Consider the following 9,705-nt stretch of genomic DNA (forward strand, 5'->3'; position numbering starts at 1 on the left):
AGCGAAAGTTGCGAGTTCATTGATTGTACTTGTGTAAATGTTTCACGATGGGTCTGGGGAAAATGGGAGGAAAGAAGTACTGTGTGCTGTTCGAACTTCAAAGGAAAAAAGGTGACATCGCAACGAATACCAGCCACGAACTGATTGCATAGAGCGTGGCCAGTTCAGAATCACTTCGTGAACTGAAAAGGACCGCACCCTCAGTGGCGATGATATTCCTTCACTTTTTTATGAACAAGGTCTTCAAAACAAGCACAGTATGTGACATTTTGAATCAAATATTCATTTTTTATGTTTCCAAGTATATTTGGTTCAATTCATCAGCCAAGCCTAAGAATGTTTTGGTTCTGATTTCTCAGAGGGATAATTATACTGTCTTCATTTCTCACACACTTATCTGCCTAATGTTTGAATCCAAAAGCACAATTTAACCTTTAAAACGGAGAATTGAAATACACCAGCTGGCCGGTCTTTTTCAACTTCCAGTCACCAATGTTGTATCATTCAACTGGATCGTGTGTGTGTGTGTGTGTGTGTGTGTGTTTGATTTTTGGTCACATTCGTAGCTGTGGTATTTATTCAGCATAGATCTATGCATCTCTGACACACAGTACGAAACTGACTAGTGTACCCCAGAAACAAACACTACAAAGAATTTCCACTCTATAACATTTGTCAGCACATACTTCTTTCAAGTGGAAAATCTTGCACATTTTCAGAAAGTGCTGCAACAATGATACTGAGACGGTGAGATCCTTGCTACTTCCACAGGCAATGTGAATGTTTACACACACACACACACACAGTGATTGATAGATAGATAGATAAAGCATAGTTATTGTTGAAAATTTAAACAACTCACTGGCTTGAGATTCTGTACATGCATCATGCAGTGAATAGATCTGACACATTTTGGGGGTTGTATGGAGTTTGACTGAAAATGTGTAACTAAAACAAATGTCATAACATTCAAGCTATAATTATATATTCTTTTCTTTTTTTGTCACAGCTGTCAGATGTGCAAGTCAAAGAAAACATCACTGATACACTGATACTGGAAACCAATTCTGCTGACAGTAAACTGAGTAATTTTACAAAATTGAACAAATTTGGATGTAAAAATATGTGTAATGATCTGACAGCTTTGCTTCCCCCTTTACACCAATCCGACACTGATGACACAGTGAAAGATGACTTATTAGGGCCTTGAAGATTGTTTTGTCATAAAATTTAGACTGAAGGGGGGTGTCACACACACACACACACACGCACACACATGCACAACATCCAAAACTAAATGGTGCTCACATCATAAATAACTCAAATTGTTTAGACAATTGTTCATTGTTTAGCATTTAGGTATGAATGAATGATACAAAAATATAAAAGAAAATATCTAATCAAAGTGATTTTCTTCAAGTCTGTTTGTGTTTGACTCAGACCTGTTTACACTGCATTTTGTAAACAGTCCAAATTTGATTGTACAGATTTGACAAGCAATAAACAAATGAAATATATATATATATATATATATATATATATATATAAAAGATGGAAGGTGGGGCATGCAAATGTAAATAAATGCAAATATTTACACTAAGAATTTACAGCACTACCAGTTTCTAAAAAATGGCATCAAAGAGAAAACTGGTATGTATGTGTTAATCCTTTGGCCAGTTGTTAGATACAATGAACTTACTCTGTGACAGCAGAAACTCACTTGACTTCGCCTTCTTGTTTCTGGTTCCGCGACAATTGTAAATCTTTGCACGACGAACAAGTTCAACTTTCGTGTTACTTATGAGTTGTCCGTTCTTTTTTTTTCAAATACTCTTTCGGTTCTTTAACTTTCATGGATTCAAGCGCACTTTCAGTTTCAGCGGACAGAGTCGCCATGTTGCCTTATCCGGACATCCCAAGGTGAAGGGGCTGAACTGTTCACTGACTTCCGGTTTTCTGACGAACAAGGTGTATAGAGCTACTAGTTATAAGATGAATCAGTTTGAAAAGGTCAGTGTATCATGTCAAACCAGTCTCTTTCTAGTCTGATGCATCCTAACATAAATCAAGTCTCATCCATCCAGTGATGACAGTAAACACTGAGTTGAAATGACAATATTGACTTTATTCAAAGCCGTATACACACACAAGTCACATGGTTTCATAACTGAACACATGTCCAACAATGAACATGACAAAATATCAGGAAACATCATCTCACCAAACCATTTGACCAAACATGACAAACCTTACACATAATCATGACAAAAAAATAAATTTCATCAAATGCATACAAAAGCAGATCTCTTACACATGCGCACACACGCACACGCACAGACCTTTATTGACCACGACGCAAAACTTTCTATTTGATCTGGCAGCATGAGACTGACAACACGAAGTATGGTGAAAAGTCAAAGTGAATCCATGAAGGAGACCAACACATGAACAGACTAACTTGTGTCTGTATATTTACATATTTACATTAGTGGGTGTGTTTGTCCTATTTCTTATGTGTATGTCATGATAGGCACAACATCAGAGTGGTTAAATGTTGAACTTTGATCTGAGGATCCTGCATTCAAATCTGGGTCATGGTGGTTCAAGGGTACAGATTTTCCATCTTTCGGGTCAACAGACGTACAGACCTACTAACATCCAAACCCCTTCATGTGTGCATGCATGCAGATCAAATACACATTGAAGATCATGTCCACGTCCAGACTAAGATGATTATGAAAACAAGAAAAACAACAACCCCATAACGGAGTACGGCTGCCTACATGGTGGGGCCAGAGCAGTCACACACAAAGCCCACTCATACACACCAGTGAACATGGGAACTGCATCCCATGGACACAAGTACATGTGCACTAGCAGAGTGTGTGTGCACTGTTCATGCATGCTTCAGTCTGACATGAACCATGGCATACACGCTGACATATAAACACTACTTTCCTATGAGAATCACACCTCTAGTAATCTCAGTGAAGTTGAAGACAAAAGTCTACATTTTTAATTTTTTAAAAAGAAGATATTTTATTACTAACTTGTGTAAAAAAGTCTATGTAATAACCCAGTATTTTGGTTGTCGATGTGTGTGTGTCCGTCCATGGTTAACTTTAACAAATTCATTTTCTCTGGAAAAACTTTGTCAATACCAAATTCTGAATAAACATTGTGAAAGAAAAATCTTTCCACTCATATCAATGATAGGTTGTAAGTCTCCTGGATCAAACCATTATTCCGGATCACAAACAATTATTTCACAGAGATTCCGAATCCGGAAAATTTTATTTGTAAGTTCCCAGTTTGTTAATTTTGAATTTAAGTGAAAGGATGTGTTTTGGTCCTGTTGAAAGTCTTTTTCCTTCTGAGCTGAACATACAACATTCAAATCCACTCCTGCACCTTCTTTCTCTCTCTTTTTTTCTTCTTTTTTCCCCGTTGTGATTTCTTTGGATAACATGTGTATCACAAGTGAGTCTTGAAGGCCTTGCCTCTCTTGTTTGAATGAAGGAGAGAGAAGTATTTTAAGTATTAAAAAGAAAGAAATGACAGCAGCAGATTCTGTGTGAAATTAATTCCAAAATGGTTATGATTTTTATTTAGTGTGAAGTGGACACCGAAAACACTGACCATCATACAAGTGAAGCAAACCAAACCCTCAGATCACACAGGGCCTGGTGAACACTGCCTGTTCAAACATCAAACTATGACTTGACACAGTTCACGCAAAAAACAAAAAAAAATCAGTTTAAAAATGTTTTAAAACTAGTGAACTGTGGTGGGTATGTTTCATCTGCTTCAAACACAAACAGGTAAATTACTGACTTTTCTCAAAACGCTGCATTCTTTCTTCTTTCTTTCCTTCTCCTTTATAAATTTTTTTTTTTTTATACAACCTTATTCTTTTTTTTTACAATATGCATGAGAAAAAGGAAATTAAGGAATAAAGTTATTGATATGTGCATCCACTTGCAGCTATGTGTGTGTATTTCCCCTTGTGTTGGGGTGCTGGATGAGTCAGTCTGTGGGTCTGTGAGTGTGTGACTGTGTGTGCATTCCTATTTCTGACCTTTAAAAAAATACATCCTGCTGATTACAATGGAATGAGCATGCACAAATGAGTTGGTTCTTGGACTTTCAATAATGACAATCATCGGTTTTTTTGGACATATTTCCCTGGGTCTTGGACTTACAATAATAATAATAATAATCATTGTAATTTTGGACAGATCTGTATTTGTGTTGCCTACAGACCACAGGGCGATACAAGTCCTGGACCACAGGGCTATACAAGTCTTGGACCACAGGGCTATATAAGTCTTGGACCACAGGGCTATAGAGATCTTGGATGGTCACAAACCCAACCACTACCAGTTCATGGAAGTGGTTTTAACAGAAAATCCGCATCGTGTCGATGCTATTGAAGGAATCGGGCAAAAACTGGAATGCAAGAAGCAAGACAGAACATTTGCACACATTCACAACATAGACTGCTGATAAGTCCGTGATCACAATCCTGGTGAATACATTGCAAACTTGATTCCCACTGAAATATTGTTTTGGATTTCCTCCTCGACTCCAATATCATGGTATGTTGTCATTATTTCATAACAAGATATAGTGAAGAGAAGGCAGGGGGGAAAAGTAACACATGGAATGCTGAGTTTGGAAAAGAGATGTTCATAAATTGTCACTAACATCCTGCTCTCCATGACACAAACCATTCACAGTGTCAGCCATTCCAGTCAGCATGACACTAACTATTCACAGTGTCAGCCATTCCAGTCAGCATGACACTAACTATTCACAGTGTCAGCCATTCCAGTCAGCACGACACTAACTATTCACAGTGTCAGCCATTCCAGTCAGCATGACACTAACTATTCACAGTGTCAGCCATTGCAGTCACCATGACACTAACTATTCACAGTGTCAGCCATTCCAGTCAGCATGACACTAACTAGTCACAGTGTCAGCCATTCCAGTCAGCATGACACTAACTATTCACAGTGTCAGCCATTCCAGTCAGCATGACACTAACTATTCACAGTGTCAGCCATTCCAGTCAGCATGACACTAACTATTCACAGTGTCAGCCATTGCAGTCACCATGACACTAACTATTCACAGTGTCAGCCATTCCAGTCAGCATGACACTAACTATTCACAGTGTCAGCCATTGCAGTCACCATGACACTAACTATTCACAGTGTCAGCCATTCCAGTCAGCATGACACTAACTAGTCACAGTGTCAGCCATTCCAGTCAGCATGACACTAACTATTCACAGTGTCAGCCATTCCAGTCAGCATGACACTAACTATTCACAGTGTCAGCCATTCCAGTCAGCATGACACTAACTATTCACAGTGTCAGCCATTCCAGTCAGCATGACACTAACTATTCACAGTGTCAGCCATTCCAGTCAGCATGACACTAACTATTCACAGTGTCAGCCATTCCAGTCAGCATGACACTAACTATTCACAGTGTCAGCCATTCCAGTCAGCATGACACTAACTAGTCACAGTGCCAGCCATTCCAGTCAGCATGACACTAACTATTCACAGTGTCAGCCATTTCTACAGAACACTTAACCCTCTGGCACTGACTGTGTCCACAGCTGAACACTAGGCAGAGATTCTCCATGAAGTGTGTGGAGGGAAGGGGGTCAAGGCAGTGAGACAGACACAGATGCTGAGCTTCTCAGTTTTCCACGCTAAAAAACTTTCCAGTGAGTTTTCCATGAGGAAAGAACTGTCCACTCAATTTTCCATGCCGAAAGAAATATGCAAACACTACCTTCACATCACATCATTTCACACTAACTACAGCTCATCATCATATCTACACATTTCTAGTCGCTCCATTCTGTTTATATGTGATGGATTTTTCACAAGTGTCACAACTACACAAAAATGAACCACAATTCATATAAATGTGCTGCAGTCAAAACGTACAAAAACATCAACAAGAACAACAATAAATATTTAAAAAAGAAACACATCAAAAGCGATCCGATAAATACACAAAAAATCATGGCTCAGAAGTTCAACCTGTTTTAAGTCCTAGCATAAAATGTGAACAAAAATGTAGATGCAGAGGACATTGCTTGACCCGCGCTATCTATGGTCCACTGGATTACACAACTGCAACAATGGACTGACAATGGAACTGCTGACAACCTCTGAATATACCAGTCACAATGTGCACAGCTGACTGATCTAAATACAGGAATGGTACTCACAAACAACCACACAACCCGACTCACAAAGCACAATGAAAGATGGTACTCACAAACAACCTGACTCACAAAGCACATGGGTTCTTTTACGTGCGCTAAGTGCATGCTGCACACGGGACCTCGGTTTATCGTCTCATCCGAATGACTAGTGTCCAGGGGCCGGTTGCACAACAAACTGATCCGCTAACGCCTAGCTGATCAGCTTCTTATCTGGGCAGTTAGCTTAGCGGACCAGCCGTAGCTGGCCAGTTAAAGATTTGCGTTGCACAAGCAAATTTAACTGGGCAGATAGCTACCTGTCCAGCTAAGGCTGTTTCATTGGGAAATCCCGTTCCGAAAATAAATTTGCCCCGTTTCCTGGAGGTGTCTCCTTTCTTTTTTCCAAGAAGCACGTAGGCCTGCTTTCAGTTGCCGAGAATTTCACACTGTTGGATTCAACAAGATGGAGGCAACACCAGCAGCTAAAAAACCTAGGAAGGCCAATTTCTCAGCAAGCGAGACGTTGACTTTGATCGAAGAATTCAAAAACAAAAAGGAGATACTTCAAAGCAAGCTGCGTGCTTCTCTTTCAAACAAAAACAAACAAACTGCATGGCAGCAGATCACGGATGCAGTGAATGCGGTAAGCACAGTGAAAAGAACTGTCAGTGAAATAAAAGAGAAATGGTCAAAACTGTCTACTGAGGCCAAATCACAACTGAGAGCCCGGAAAAACCCTCCTACCGGCTCTGTAAAGTCAGAGGAGATGCCTAACTTAGACATTATGGCTGATATATTTGAGGGGTCAGCACTGATTGAAGGAATCAAGGAAGGCAGCATTGACTCCGGAGAAGGTGAAATTAAAGGTATGTGATGACTTATCCATTTGGAGATTTGGGCAGGGGAAAACACACTTAAGCAAAGAATGTTCATTTCGCTGTCATGCATCTGTGTGTGTGTTGGGGTGGGGGGTGGGGTGTTGGATTACATATTATGTAACACAACGTCTGTAGGTGTCACACTACATACAATTTGGAAAAAAGGCCTATTACTGGGATAAAGGTTGGAGATGTGCTAGTGTGTGTGTGTGTGTGTGTGTGTGTGTGTGTGTGTGTGTGTGTGTGTGTGACAATAACACAACAACAATAAAAATAACAAATAATTTTATTCAGTCTTTCCAGGCCATATGGCCCATAGTAACAAGGAGACATACAGTAGTTAACACAATGAGTAAGGTAAACCACAACTCCAAACCCCTACACCCACCCCATCCCCACTCTCTAATTTATTATTTTTAACATTAGTTTCATATTTTCCACAATGTGTACATCAGTTCTAACAGCAAGTTTACCATGTACAGTTTGAGATTCATGTGAATCTTTGAGAAGTGTGTGTGTGTGTGTGTGTGTGTGTGTGTGTGTGTGTGTGTGTGTGATTTGATTTCTACTTTGTTAAAATTTTCTGACTAAGTAATATAAAAAAAAAGTAACCTATTATATGAAGATGCTCTTGCTGAAACAAATTTAGTCCTATATCCAGTTATCCAATGCCACAAGTAAAATGAATGAACATTAAACAACAACAACAATAACAACAACAAAATAAGGAACATTGAAAAAGGCAGCTTATACCAGTGAAATATAATAATAAAGAAATATTAATCATTTATGTGAGATGACATGGCAGAGTGTTTAAATTGTTGAACTTGGAAACAAAAGGATCCAGGTTTGATTCTGCCTAACGCCATGCTGTTGTTATCATAAGTAAAAGGTGCTTCAACTACCATTTCTTCTCTGGACCTGAGTGTTTGAGTATCAGGTTTGCTGCCAAGGAATAAAAGCAATAGAACCCTGTCAGAGGGGTGACGTGATCACTCATTTGTTAAACACCTCATTATTCATATTAACACTGCCTCTAAAACCTAATGGCCTTAGGAAGATATTCACTTCTCTTTTTAAATTAGTCTTATTTGTTGAACAAATAATAGAAATAAAATAGGTCTTCAATTAGCTTTGAATTTGTATTTCTCCTTGCTTTGAATTTGTATTTCTCTTTCAGGGTGTTCCATCAGTCTTCCACCAAATCCTGACACAACACTGGAAGAAATGCCCATTCTGATTGTTTCGGATGATACAGGGCACATTGTCTGGAATACAGTTGCTGTTCCTGCCACATCCCTGCCATCTGCCACTGCCACATCCCTGCCATCTACCACTGCCACATCCCTGCCATCTACCACTGCCACACCCTGGCCCTTTGCCACATCCCCACCATCTTCCACTGCCACATCCCTGCCATATACTACTGCCACATCCCTGCCATCTGCCCCATCCCTGCCATCTGCCACTGTCACATCCCTGCCATCTGCCAAATCCCTGTCATCTGCCACATCCCTGCCATCTGCCACTGTCACATCCCTGCCATCTGCCAAATCCCTGCCATCTGCCACTGTCACATCCCTGCCATCTGCCAAATCCCTGCCATCTGCCCCATCCCTGCCATCTGCCACAGTGACATCCCTGCCATCTGCCACATCCCTGCCATCTGCCACTGTCACATCCCTGCCATCTGCCAAATCCCTGTCATCTGCCACATCCCTGCCATCTGCCACTGTCACATCCCTGCCATCTGCCAAATCCCTGTCATCTGCCACATCCCTGCCATCTGCCACTGTCACATCCCTGCCATCTGCCACATCCCTGCCATCTGCCACAGTGACATCGCAGCCTCCAACAAATCTGCCTTTCCCATCAGCACATGCTTCAGCTTCTTCACCTGCTGGTTTATCATCAGGCCGTCGTCGCTTTACCAGAGTGCCCCCTGCAGAGAGTGAGACAGAACAACTGTACACAAAGTATTTGACTGTGTCAACAGAGTTAAAGGAGATCATCAAGACCCAACTGCAGAGTACTGCCAGTGCAGACAATGAGCTGAAGGAACTTCAAAAACAACAACTGAAGGCAGAGATTGAGCATGCTGCTGAAGTCCACAAACTACAAAAAGAGAAACTCTTATTAGAAATTAGGCTTTTGGAGAAACAACTTGGCCAAGAATAACAAGTGACACATCTCATGATCCCCCCCCCCCCCCACCCCCCCAACAGTCCCCATCCAGCACTCGCTCTCCCTCAACACACACACACACACATGCACACACACACAGACACACACACACACATACACACACATACACACACACACACACACACACAAATCAAAGGACAACCAAAAGCTTGTACATTTTCTGTTAATGTTCAAGATTGTAGTACTGGAGTACTAGATTTCTTTAATTATTAGTCAATAAATGGTGGCTTTAAATTTATAATATTAATTATTATTTTGATTACTGTGAAAATGTTTCCCATTGACCATATGTAACTCAATTAGGATACTCACATTTAATTGAAAGGTTTAGTGGAAAATATGTCTCTTTGCTGAATGCCTTTTCTTGGTTTTGCATCACCCAAAATTTGT

The sequence above is a fragment of the Babylonia areolata genome, chromosome 27 (assembly GCF_041734735.1).
Source record: "Babylonia areolata isolate BAREFJ2019XMU chromosome 27, ASM4173473v1, whole genome shotgun sequence".
In the NCBI taxonomy this organism is placed as follows: Eukaryota; Metazoa; Mollusca; class Gastropoda; order Neogastropoda; family Buccinidae; genus Babylonia; species Babylonia areolata.